The sequence below is a fragment of the Myiozetetes cayanensis genome, unplaced genomic scaffold (assembly GCF_022539395.1).
Source record: "Myiozetetes cayanensis isolate MyiCay16 unplaced genomic scaffold, myiCay2020 scf1, whole genome shotgun sequence".
NCBI lineage: Eukaryota > Metazoa > Chordata > Aves > Passeriformes > Tyrannidae > Myiozetetes > Myiozetetes cayanensis.
Window position 1 is genome coordinate 19,366,453 of NW_026086604.1, and position 13,640 is coordinate 19,380,092.

Consider the following 13,640-nt stretch of genomic DNA (forward strand, 5'->3'; position numbering starts at 1 on the left):
ATCCCTTGATGCATCTCTGAAGGAGCACGGAAGGATGAGGACAATGCAGAGGCTGATCTTCATCTCTGAATTGGGATCGGGATGCAGTGCTGTAAGAGGTAGAGGGAGCAGGCTGCGTATCACTCTCTGTCATTGAAAGGGGCAGACTGACCATATGCAGTACAGCATGAAGCACATGCTGGAAAAAACCTTGAAAAGGAAGAAGGGATCTGTTTTGGATCATTGCTATGGCAAAGTCTGCAGAATAGGACTGACATTGTGGTGGAGGACAAAAAATAATAAAGCCCTGTTTGTTGGCCCCTGCAGAGCTTGGAGAGGCAATGGGAGCTGGGCTGCTGCCGAGGCCCAGTGTGCCCCTGCAGTGGCCTGCATTTGGACTCAGGTCATCCTGGAGAGGATAAGAACTTTCCCATCCACCCAGGGTGGTGGCCATGCCAGTGTGCCCTGAGGAACATGGCAGCCCTGACAAGGCAAGCAGGACAGTGGGGCACGAGACAGCCAGGACAGAGAGCTTCTGGTTTTATTAACTTTTGTATGTATGTTGATTTCCATTGTGAGATCTCTGTCCCCTTTGGAGACAGTGTTCCTGTCTGTGCCCTGCAGCTGCCTGTGTGGTGCACGCCAGGCACTGCAGCTTTGCCAGCAGCAGCCCTGACCCCAGCAGCAGCTGCACTCCCTGGCCAGGGGCCCCTCCTGCTAGGACGGGGTTGGTGCCCTCGAGGCCACTCAGGGACGTTGTGCCCCCTCATGCAATACATGTTCTCCAGAGCAGCTTTATTTATAGGCAAAGATGCAGGAAGGGGGAAGATGAGCATTTCTGGTGGCATTGGCCTGTCTGCTAAGACATTCTCCTGTACCTCAGTGCTTATTTTTGTTTAATATATTGCCCTTCTGTGTTTATTTTGCAGGTGTTTATTTTGGAAAGGGCTCTGTTTACATTTCTGTTTTTACACGGAGTGCACATATGGTGATATTTGCTTTGCTGGGACTTGGCATTCCTCCTCCTCCCCTTCCACACAGCCCTCTTTGGCCGAGCCACCGGTTACAGCCGGCAAGTTAAAAGCTCCTTTTGCTTTCCGGCCCGGCTCCCACCCAGCAGCCCTCGGCCTCCTCACTCAGGCAGCTCTGACAAAGTACATTCACACTGCAAAGTCCTTCCGAGTGTGGCTGTTATCAGGACTCCACACCCTCTCCATCTCTTGGTTTACCAGAGGAGGACAGATGTGATGTTCTTCACATGTAAAGCATCTGCATTACACCACTGCAGAAGGCCTTTCTCTCTCTTCAGTCCTTCCTCACTCAAAGACCTGGGCTCAGCGAGAGCCTCACATCCCCCCTGGGCCATGCCTGAGCAAACCCAGCTGTGATTTTTCCACTGGTTTGTGCTGAGGTGGTGGAAAAGCTGATAAATCAGATCTTTCCCATCCAGCACATGAACTCAGGAAGGTGACACTTAACTATTTCTTCAGAGGGAAGTAAGCCACTGAATACCTTGCATATGAGGTTTCCCCATCCATGCCAGCTGAAAAAGCAGAATGAGGATGTGCTACACACCAACCAAGTTCTCACTTATATTGTCTCTCCTACTAAAAACCATGGCTGAAGTTTCTAGGAAATGGGCAATAACATCATTCAACCTTCACCTGTGGAGGAGTTCACTTCTTTTCTCTGATTTCTTTTTGCAGCAGGGTCCCATCAGTGGTGCCACTGTTTCACTGGCAGCTGCTTCACATTTCTTTTGTTAGAAGTTTTGGGTTCTTGACCTCTTGCCTGATGTTTGGGCTTTGCTCTGCCGTCCCCCTCTGACACCATGCCACCATTCTTGTCCTTTTACAGTGGTCCTTCCCAGGTGCACTAGAGCTCTGAAGATGGGAAACTTGAGGGCATTGCAGACCTCTTTAGAGCAAACCCTTGGAGCTGAGGGAGGGCTTTGTGAAGTTTGAAGCACAACAGATGAATATACAGTGACTCCTTTATGACTCTTACAGGTGGATGTTGAGGTGTGACAATTAAATAAAAACTAGTGACCTCTTCCCTATTTTTGTGAGTTTATATAATTCAGGAGTAAGACCTGTGTATGGGTTACATGCACTCAAAAAGTCATTCAAATTAAAGTGCATCTGTCCTACAAATAGTGTGCATGTGCATTTAAAACCACTTGAGCTGGCAAGGACCTAATCTCACTTTAGTCTATTTCCTCTGTAATACAGCTGATTAACAAAAAAATGAAATTGTGACAGGAGGACTGTCTTCTGAAAACCTCATCTGGCCAGACAGGACAATGTCCCAGACCTCAAGTATGTACAGAGCCCACAGCTCCTCACACTGTTGATGGCAGAGGAGAAGGACATCAGTCACCTCCTAAGAGTGACCTCCTATCCTTCAGATGCAACAAAAATAGCTCAAGTAAGGAAAATTGTGTTTCCAAGTAGAGTAAGACTGAGTAACAGGTATAATCACTCCGGTCTGTCTCATGAAGAGTCCTTGGTAAAGATAGTGTGGGCCTGGTCTGCTTCAGCTCTTCCAGAGACAACTTTACTCATCTCTTTTAGCATCTGTTGGGTGCCTGCAACCAGGAGACTCACAGGAAGATAAGATGTCACTCTGGAGTGGTTCTTGCAAGAAACAAGGATGAATTTGGGTGAAGGAAAAAGGATGACTTTCTGGATCTGGAAGTACCTCTAGCATGAGGCCAAGGTTTGGCTTTGTGTGCTTTAGGGACATGCAGGAGTGACAAACTGAGGACAGACAGATTCCTTCTGGGGACAAGGAGAGCCTTGGGACAACAGAGGAGGCAGCGTCACTAGCACTAGTTTCCTTATGCTCTCTCTAGGGCTGAATTTTTCTCATTAAAACCAAGGTCCAAACCTATGAAAAGAATTAGACATTTCAAGTGGTCCCTCGTTGGGAAGCTTTCACTTATGAACCCTCAGCACTAACTCCAGAAAATGTATAAAATACATATTAACTAAACTGTATAGATTATTTATATATGTTACACTCAGTTGATCTTTAAATATCCTAGATCATGGAAATCCTTAGAAATGGCTATTTGCAGAAGTCTGTTTATCTGTTTGTTGACCAGCACATTAAAATTCTTTGTTTATTTTGTAACTGAGCTTATGAAAAAAACAGGAGGAAATTTGCATTCACCTCCCTCCTGCCCCTGTCTGCGCAGAAGGACAGGAATGTCAGCTTCTAGGAAATATGAGAGTGGCAAGATCAGGACTTGAAAACTGTATGGGAGTTTGTAAATGAGAGCTATAGACCCAACTCCTAATGTGGTCGTGCAGCTTCACACAGTGTTATAGTAGTATTATTTCCTTGGTTCATAGGTCTCTGCTGCCTGGGGAGATGCTGCTGACAACCTCATGGAGTGCTCACAGTGTAAGCCAGAGTCCTAAAAATGGTCCCGAGAGGTTTTCAGACTGTAGTGTCAGCACAGAAGCAAAGCAGGGAATGCACTTGAATGCAGAAGATGTGGTGCCCACTCAGTCATAAAGACCCAGTGAAAACACAGCCATACTCTATGATCTTTTATGAAAACGCATTTAGAAAAATTGCCATTTTCTTGTAAAGCATGAAGTCTGGTGCAAAGGCAAGCTAATGACCTGTAGCCTGCTGCTCTTCCATGTGGTGCTGTGCATTCTGCTAGAGTGGGGACCTCTGCCCCCCCAGCCCCCACAGGAGCCCTCAGCTTCCACTCTTCTGGTCCAGCCACCTCCCTGCTACTCTGTCCAGGTGTTCTTTGGGAGGACAGCCCTGTCTTCTGGGAGATCTTGCATCTTGGGAATCCTGATGGGTCTCAGCAATTTAAAGATGACTCCTTTTTTGTCCCAGCCCTCATTTCCCCTGCAGCCACCAGACCCATTGATTTGCTACTCAGCAGCAAACAGATGGTTATACTCATTGCAAGGGGACAGGGGGTCACTCTGAAGACCCTGGTGACCTCATACTGTTTTCTGTGTGTTTTGTGACATACATGAGGCACAGATGAAGTCAAAATGCCTTTAACTTCACTGGGAAGGGACAAACCACTCTCTGCAAGCACCTTTCCTCTGTGATTTTAACAGGGATTGAGACAACCTGCTTAGGATCATGCCTAGCCTTAAGATACGGGCTTTAGTGGCTGTGATTAAGCATATTGTCTATAGTTACATGGTTATATACATATACATACATACATGGTAATATGTATATGGTTATATGGTTTATATAATTAAAACTAATTTCAGATCATTATTGGTGAGCTCTGGCACCTGAAGATCTTGAAAAAAAGTTATATAGTTCTAGACTGAAGGGATGCCAAATTCAGGATTTTTAATAGGATTTCTCATTACACATTCTATGACCTCATGGAGTATCTGCTGTGTTCACAACAATTGATTCCTTTTCATTTGACTTTATTAGCAGTTATACTTGCTTCCCTTTCTCTGCATACCTCACCTGTATTCAGATAAAATTTTTGGCTCAGAAATGGGACGATTTTGGTGCCCTTCTTACAGACTCAGCATATTTGCAAAACAGTGAAAATAGACATATTTTAAATACCGAATAGAGATTAAATAGGGGTTCTTCTCATACTCCTGCAAATATGCCCCACACCTCTATTTCAAATATTGTACTTGTTAGTCACTCAGGCCCTTATCCAGCAACTTCTAATATCAGTGGAAAGACTGACGCTGGCTGCAGGGACTGCTGGATTAGGAATTAGAGTGCAATAGCACTGACACTTGCAAGATTTTTTAAGCTGTTCTTGCTCGCATTATTCTGAGACATGGAGCCTGTTGTGTTCCCAGCATCATGTATAAGCTGTTCTTGCTTGCATTATTCTGAGGCGTGGGGCTCATTGTGTTCCCAGCATCATGGGGGGGCAGCTCAGGGAGGAATCCTGGCCCCGTGCTCCTCATTGCCATCCAGTTTTCCATCTTCTCACTTTAAGGTAATTAAGAGGTTTGGTCCTCACGGCTCCAGCAGTGGCTGTTTCCAGCCAGCTAAACAATATAAACTAAGCAGACACAAGGCCAGGCATCTCGCAGGGTAGCTGGCAGTGGCTGAAAACCTTTGTAAAGGCTCCTGCCACTCATGTCCCAAACACCCCTGTGAGTCAGCGATTAAGTGCTCAGATGGTAGATTAGGGGAGGCTCTGGGGACATCTCTCCCGAACCACCATTGGCATCATCAGCAGAGGCGAGAACAGGCACAAACAGCAGAATGTGTCTCCTGAAGGGCTGCAAATATGTGAAACCAGCTTCTCAAATCATCATCTCAGTGCCTGAACATACTGGAGGTGCTTTTGTGTGCCAGTGCAGGCTGGGTGAGAAGAAAACTGCAGCCAGGTCTTGAATCAGGTTTTGAAAACCACCCCCAGCCAAGGCAGTCTCTCTGATGCCACCATCGCCGCTGGAGCAGGACTTTCCATAGCAAACTTCGATTGTTTTCCTTCTCCTCTTCCTTCTCCTGACTGCCCATCGTGGGTAACCCCCCTCCCAGTTCTCACTCACAACTCTCCATCCCCATCCCCAGAGCCAGCTGATATTGGCAATACATCTCTACTCCTGATAGTTATTAAACTGATATTGATTTAGAAAATGTTCTAGAATTTAACTGAATTTTTGACATTTTGCTTTTAAAGAGAACTTGCTGTTCTGAAAAGCAGCTAAAAGGCCATGCAGGTCCACTTTTACAAAGAGACTGGTCCAGAATGCTGGACCAGAGTGCAGTAAGCCATCCTTTCTATTTGGGTACTGGCCTCTGGTTGAAGGAACAGACTGGTCATAGAGTGGGCAGGAGCACTCACAAGGGCCATCATTTCCTGTCACTGTGTTTGCAAGGATGTTGGATGTCCCACATGTCCCTCAGCTGCATAGGCTACAAGTCTGTGGGTTGTCTCTCATCCTTCCCGACCTCCTGCTCCTGTGACAGCTGCTGACACCTTTTCTTCCTGTGAGGTATTGATCAGCGGTGGTTCCTTGTTGAAAGGGATACAGCTTCACTTCTGTTTAGTGCTCAAAATAACAGCAATGCTCTGTCTGGGCAGGGGTTTAAAAGGCGTGGTGGGAGGACTGGAAATAGAAATAATAGATAGAAATAGAAACAGAAATAGACACCTAATGTTTTGCAGTGTAGGTAAACTTTCAGTAGGGTCAAGGCCACTGGGAGAGGGATGCCAGACCTGCTTGTCCTAGCATGTCTATGATGTCTGTGGTGCTGGTCACACACATGCTGAAAACAAGTCCCAGTCTCCTGAACTTGTTAGGTATGACAGCACAGTGGAGTTGGACTGAAACACCTTTAACAGTCTGACTCTGCATACATTTCCACACTTCTTGGTCCAAACTCTATCTCTAACTATGGTGAACTAAGCATTATGTGCCTGAAAAAAACCAAATAGTTTCCAAATGTTTCAGGGTTGTTCATGTAAAGAAGTCTTTCATAAATGTCACTGAGAGTTTAATACTAACCTCTGCTATAATTCATTTACTGAAATCTGTGTCTGACTTGCAGTTGGAACTCTGTACTCTGAACCACTGTGAATGTAAAGTATTTAGATGGAGCAACATCTTTCTCAGGTGTCTTGAAATGCTCTTTCAGGGTTTTTTTCAGCTTTGAGTACCCATATGAGCACCTTCAGAAAGACAGTGTGCCCTGCAACACCTGCGTTGCTGTGCCACAGTCTTTCATCCCTCTGTTGATTACATCTGGACAAGCTTCACTGGGTAGGAAAACGCAGTAAGAGAAGGTTTTAGCTCTGTGTGTTGAAGGGTCTGGCAGAAGGTAGGAGTTGCATTACAATTACATTGCATTTCTGTAATGGGGCCTCTGGTGGTACCACTAATGAAAATAACTACCCTATTTAATGCTTTGGTGTATTTTCCCCTGTTCCACAGTAAAAGTCATGTATCATAACACTGTGGGGGGAGCAGGGACCTTTAGGCTGCCCAAAGTCTTCTGGTTTTGGTTCCAGTCAGCCCTGGTTCCATGTGATGCAATACGAGTCTGTCCTGGATCCAGCTGCTTTTTGGTACTCCAGAGAACCTCCTGTGATCTGGGCAGAGTTACTCCTTGCTTACACCCACGTAGGTAAGAATGGGACTGCAGATCATATATTTACTTTTCTTTTTTTTTTTTTTTTTTTTTTAAGTTGACTGGGCAACAGAGATGGAAACAAAGACAGATTTGGTGAAAGTGAATACTAGACTTTTACAGACTTCTGACATAGTTTCCTTGCAAGCCTTAACTTCTGGACTGTCACTAGACCTCCTGTTTAGTAGGATGCAGCAGGAGCTAATCTCAGCACACATGTGGGACAGGATGGAATGCCCTCCAACCCAGGTCCTAGAGCTGGTGTTGATTTAGCTGGGCTACTGTCTGGGAGCACTAGCTCTCAGTGCCAGGGAAGCAGATGAACAGGGGGCAGAGAACTGTGGCATCCATCTCATCAGGTTTGCAGGTCTATTACCTGTGTTCTGACCCAATTATATTGGCTTGCACATTATTTAGGGAGAAAGTAGCAGGAACTGCTAAGCTTTACTTCAAGACTAAGAGGATGGAACAGCATCTGGCAGCTCAACACAAAGTGAGCTCAACACAAGTTCCACAATCATTGCCCAGAAGACCTTAGCACAGAAAAATCCCATGAGAAGAGACACTTGAGCTGGAGATGAGAGTAGACACCAAACTGATGAAGATTACTTGCCTAGAAAGCTGTAAGAATTACAAACAACTTTTTCATTTACATTGCCTCTTGCCTCTTTTGTAGAGGGTTAAATGACCAGCTTGTGCAAGATGCCAAGGTACTGTAGCTTTTCTTAACTGCATCAAAACCACCTGAAACTTTGGGACTTTGCCTTGAAGAGAACTCCAGATAACATGGGAAATTCTTCTCCATGTTTGACAGAGGCTTGGGGTACTCCCTGGGAATATGGTTCATGTCAGAGGATAGCCCAGGGACATGCAAAAGACTGCATGCCCCAGTGGTGTCAGTCCCCCTTCCAGCATGGTTGTGCCGGGTCTGACTGGGATGGAATTAACTTCCTTCAGTCAATCCACCACAACAATGATTAATGAGCTCTAGAGTCACTATGCACAAGGGAGAAAATTAGGCCAATAGCTTTCCCAACCTGCAGAGTACTTCAGGATGTAGAGGGCTCTTCTAAAGGGCTCTGCCCCTGTTGTAATGCCCTGATGTTCAAAATGCTGTACCTCGCTGTAAGACTCAGTCTTTTCTTGCCGACTTGCTAGTTTCAATAATTTCGATACCATGTGGCTTGTTTCACAGAACCTTTGGATTCTGCGAAACAAGTATCCAAGTACTTGTAACTCCAGTAGGACTCCTAGCACAAGTAAAGCTGCAGGAGAGGAGCATGGGCTGCTCTATCACCTTCTACAAGAGCAGTATGCCAGACTGGGAGCCACATCCAGGATCTGCTACCTTATATATTAGCAGGACCAGAAGATTGCTTCTTTTACCCTATTTGCCAGCTGGGGCAAATAGGATTTCTTTGAGTGTGCTGTCTCTCTGAGCATGTCTTCATCTCTTGCCTCGCTGTCCCCCACAAGCAGCTTTTGAAAGCACTGCACAAATCTAGTCAGACTGGCAGAAGTCTCCCTTCTGGGGAAATCTGCCCTGAAAATACAAGTTCCTCTGTATTTTGTGAAAACTAATAGCTTATTAAAAGAAACTAAAACTAACAATCTTCCACCCAAGGATACAGAGAGACACTTCAGGCCTTCTTTATGCAGTGTAATCAGTTCAGACATACTGCTAAACCTTCTGTGCAGTATGTGATGAAGTCCACCACTGCTACCAGCATCGTATCTGGTGCAGCTAACATGTCCAAAACCATCAGTGTGGAGGAGCAGGGGGGCTAAGACAGAGCATGGCTGGCCTATGGGCCCTGGGGGTGAGTTGGTTGCCTCATGGATGTAGCTCGGAAACAGAATGGAAGAACTGGAAGGATTCTGGAGTTGCCTGCAGATTTGAAGGATGCCTGGGAGCCTTGTAGTGAAGAATCATATGGGGCATGGAGCATGCAATGGGGAGCACAGGGGCTTTAAGACATGACTCTACAGGAAGCCATATATTTGTTTTGCCCCCTTTCATAGGGGGGCAAAATAGATTTATTTCAACCAGTAGTAGGAATCAGTTCTGATCTATCCTAGGAGCTTCTACTGTTCCCTTTACTAGAATTATTTTCATTTTAGATGTATTTCTAATGGCTTCTTTTGCTGGTTGTTTTAACAATCAAAGGCAATCATCCTGACAATGCAAGGCAATGACTTTCCCCCTTCATTTTGGCCTACCCCCTTTCTTTTGATCAGCTACCTCAATCTAGTCCTCTCCTGTCAGTGTCAGGGTGGCACCGACTTTCTCCATTGTATAAATGCCATTTACTGTGTACCTCCAGTTTAACTGGCTTATGCTATGTTTATTGTTGCTAATCCACCAAAATCTACCTTAAAATCGTCTAAAAACTACACCTTGGCAATGTGAAAATCTCCCTCATCCAATTCATTTTCCAACACAGAATTTCCAGGAGATAAATCCAGGCTTATTTTATATTGTTTCTGTTTTTGCATTGCCTAGTTATGAAATGTTGCGTGACAACAGTTCAAAACGGTGACTAACTACCAGCATAGTGGAACTTGCTTCTTTTGCCTTTTAGGAATGACTCCTGCCTTTTTTTCAGAACAGAAATACTTTTGGGTAAAACAATTCAAAAGAGACAAATATGTAGACAGTTAAAAGAAATCAAATGCTTGAACTGTTTCTCCCTTTTGTTGTGGACTGTAGCTTCAAGGAGTCGATGCTCTTTGCCAAACACGTATCTTGAAAAGGAAAGTTTTAAGTCAGGTCTAACCAACCCAGTAGTAAAGGGAAAATGTGTCATCACTTCGCTTGTGTGCTCAGGGAAGGGCCTATGGGACAAGCAATGCCTGGTGTGCTTGGAATCACTGATCATCACTGCTCCATATCCTCATGCCTTTTTGGAAAACGTTTTTTAGCTCATCCAGTCTGACCAGGGCCAAAGAGAACGGAGCTAAGAGCTGGCTTTGTTTCCTCCAGTGAGGTAGTCTTCCCATTCCCCAGACATCTCTGTCCCTTCCTAGTTTGAGTTTGCCTGTCCAGCCAGCTCTCCTCCTCTGACACTGTGATCATGTAAACAATGTCTTCATCACTGAATTTCACAAGCAAATATTGCTTTTTGTGCCACAATAAATTAGAGCACTCCCAAGTCTGACCCTTGAGGAACTCTGCCATTGTCTGCTTGCCAGCTCCTTCCAGGTACAGGAAGTTGTTGTCCACTGTCCAGTTCCTCCTCACCTTACAATTCTTCTGCTAGCTTGCATAATCTCTGTTTTAACTAACAATAACCTGTGTGGGTGGTTTAGCAGACTCTAGGTAAATAACATCTCCTTTGACCAGTAAAATCCTATTATCAGAAACATATATTGGCTAATCTGAACACATCTGTTTGATAAAGATATGGGATGTATTATGTTTGTTCTTCCCTTAAAATCTGACTTTGTGTTTTGCATGCTACACAAGCCAGATAAAGGGGCCCATATTTGTGAGTATTGCTTACAGTCCTTTGACTAGAGACAGCCTGAGCTACAATGAAGTGAAGTATTTGTCAGAAACACTTGCTGCCAGACTCACCATTTCATTTGCCAGCTCTTTCATTAGTCTGTGGTTCTTAGATACAGATCATCTGGTCTTTTGATTCAAGCACATTAAAATTCTTCAAATTTTATTCTATTTCTGGATTGGTCATTTTCATCCCTATATTCCAAGTCTAATTAGCTACCCTATCTTTGCCCCCTCTGCTCTTGTCCTCTCATAACACAAATTGAGATGAAAGATTAAATTTGTTTTGGGACTATACCTAGATCATCTTTAATTTGGCTATTACTCTCTCTGCATAATAACTCCTCTCCTTGTTCTTTTCTTACTGGACTGGTTTACAGCACTTAAGTACTTTGGTGAGTTTCATTTGCAAAGTTTTGGGGCAGCTCTTAATGCATTTCAAAATTTTCAGTGTCTTTTTCACCAGTTTTCGGGTTCATAAAATTCAGCCTTAATAAAATTTCACTCTCCTACTTGAATCTTCCTGAAGCAGATAAAATATGCAGCTGTAACACCTGGCACAGCCCTGGAGAGGAGAGCACAGCGCTTTGCTCCATGGCCCCATGATGAGGCTCCAGGGACTAGGGCAGGAAAAGAGAGAGGCTGCAAAGGAGTAGCCTGCAGCAAACAGGTGCCACTTGATCCCTTGGGGCCCTGTGACCACCTGGGAGAGAGTGGATGAGCAGGACTAGGTGACAGCAGTGCTCAGACTCAGTGAGTCAGGAGCAGAGGCTCTTGTGTCTGTCCATTTTTGTCTTCTCTTTGCATCTTCTCAAAGAGTTAATGCATTTATAGCCTAGAAGTCATCCTCAAGCAACTGGGTGGCATTCACCTCCTGAAGAAAAAAACAGGGTACATAAGCTGGAAGATGCTACTCCTGACAACACTGCTGAGGTGATGGAGGCAAGGGCTGGATCTGCAGTGTCCAGCCATGGCCTGTCATCTGGCTTGCTGAAGTCGTGTCCCTCTCGTTACAGTGACAGCTTCACGTTTGCTCCAGTTTGTTTTGTTTTGATGAGTTTGGTTGCTGGGATGTAGCACAGCTGGGCGGCTCGTGTTATCCCACTCAGAGATAACGTGGGAAAACAGCCTGAGTTTTCACTCTCTATGAGGAATCCAGGGACATCTGTTGTGGCTGGATAGGGTCATCTCTACAAAGGGCAGGAAGGTACTTCACGCAATGAGGCCCTTTACTCAAAGAATGACATCGTTCTTAGTTCCTGTTAAAAACAGATGACAGCAGTAAATGCAGCAGGATTGGTAACTAAATCTTACAGAATTTGGCTGTTCCTAGGCTGGTTTTGGTTTATTCTTGGGGTATTTCTACACGTTTCTGTCAGGCAGTTGTTGAATTTGTCTTATACTCTACAGCAACCAAACATTGTCTGAGTGTGCCTACCTTGTGCCTACCTTCTTTACTTGGTTTTGGTGGATTTTTTTCCCATGTAAACCCTATTCACATGGTTTCCAGTCAGTTCAAAGCAGAGACAGAGTGAGCTCATACCTGCATGCAAAACACCATGTGTGCATACCCACAGAGTCAACTAAGTCAACAGAAAGACTGCCTTTACATTCTGTTTCACATAAAGCCCTGCCAGCAAATATCTGCCTGTTTATCTATGGGATCCAGCCATGGAGCTGCCTTATGTGCAGGATTGCTTTTATGGTAGAGCAAGCTCTAACACCAGTCTGATTTCAGGATAGACACAAAACACCAACAGGAGCCTGAAAAGGTCTAAAACATTTGTCTTAGTGTCCAGGATCCTAACAGACTCCATGTTTGTCATCACCCGTGGAGAAGGAGTGGAGGATGACTAGAGAGAGTCTGTTTTGCTCTCCTCTCCCCAGAGATTGACAGCTTTTGGTTTTGTTGCTGCCACAGGTGCCTGGTCATGCAGTAATCACTCCCACTGCTCTGTGCCCTCCTCTTGTTGCAGTTCCAGGCTGTGCCAGGGCTGCAGAGCATGTGGTATGAAAACAACTTGTGCACTTGCCTTTGGGCAATTGCTGTGAGCTTGCACTGCAGGTATGTGCCTAACTGGTGTCCACACATCCGTCCTTCTCACAGCAAGGTCAGGAACACAGGCAGGTGCTGGCAGCAGGTGCTGGAAAAGACAAAAGTGAGAAGCAGGATGTCAGATGGATGCAGTTGGCCATTTCTGCCAGAGCTGCTGCTTAGGCACAGCCAGGTCCTTCCTCTCAGCTTGGGCAGAGTGGGTGCTGAGGTAGCACAGATAGTCTGTGTTCCAGCACAGTAGCCTCTCTGGCTTCTACTTCTGTGTTTAGAAAATGTATGACAAATTTATCACCACTTACCTTTTGGGTATCAAAGGGAGAAAGGGGAAAAGTGTAGTGATCAAGGAAAGGGCAAAGACACTTGGTGTAAGCCAGAAAACAGATGCCAAAAATGCTTTCATTCCTATCTCTTCAGCAGTTACTGACACTAGGAAACCTTTCTGTATTATCTGTAGGAACAAGTTAAGGAAGTGCCTGCCAGAGATGCTGTATAACAATGTGTGCAAGGACAGCGAGTTCCATTCCTAGAGCATTCTTCTGAATCAACCTTTCATTCCACTCTGAACTCTGCCTGCCCACTGATAAAAAGTCAGGCAAAGATGGCAATTTAGTCTTTACCCACCTAGCAATGAGGAACAGAAATTAGCTGCTGGCTAGGCACCAGGTATTTGGGAAGGACACAGAGATGTCCTGATCAGGACTGGCAGGGAATTCAGAGTGAGTTGTTTATTGTGTCCCAACTCAACCCAGGTAAAATTTTCCCCATGGAAATATATATTATATATATATATATAATATATAATACCTGGGTGGCAACCTGGGGCTGCGTGAGGAGAGTGAGGCAGTGACCAGAGCAGCCCAAAGACCCCACTTCCCCCCGCTTCTTTTGGGGATGGTGTGTGAGCAGCAGCTTCCTTTGCAGAGGTGTACACACAGGCATCAGCTGGGCTCCTGGAGTGGGCTGCAAAACACCACCATCCGCTGATGGTGTTGT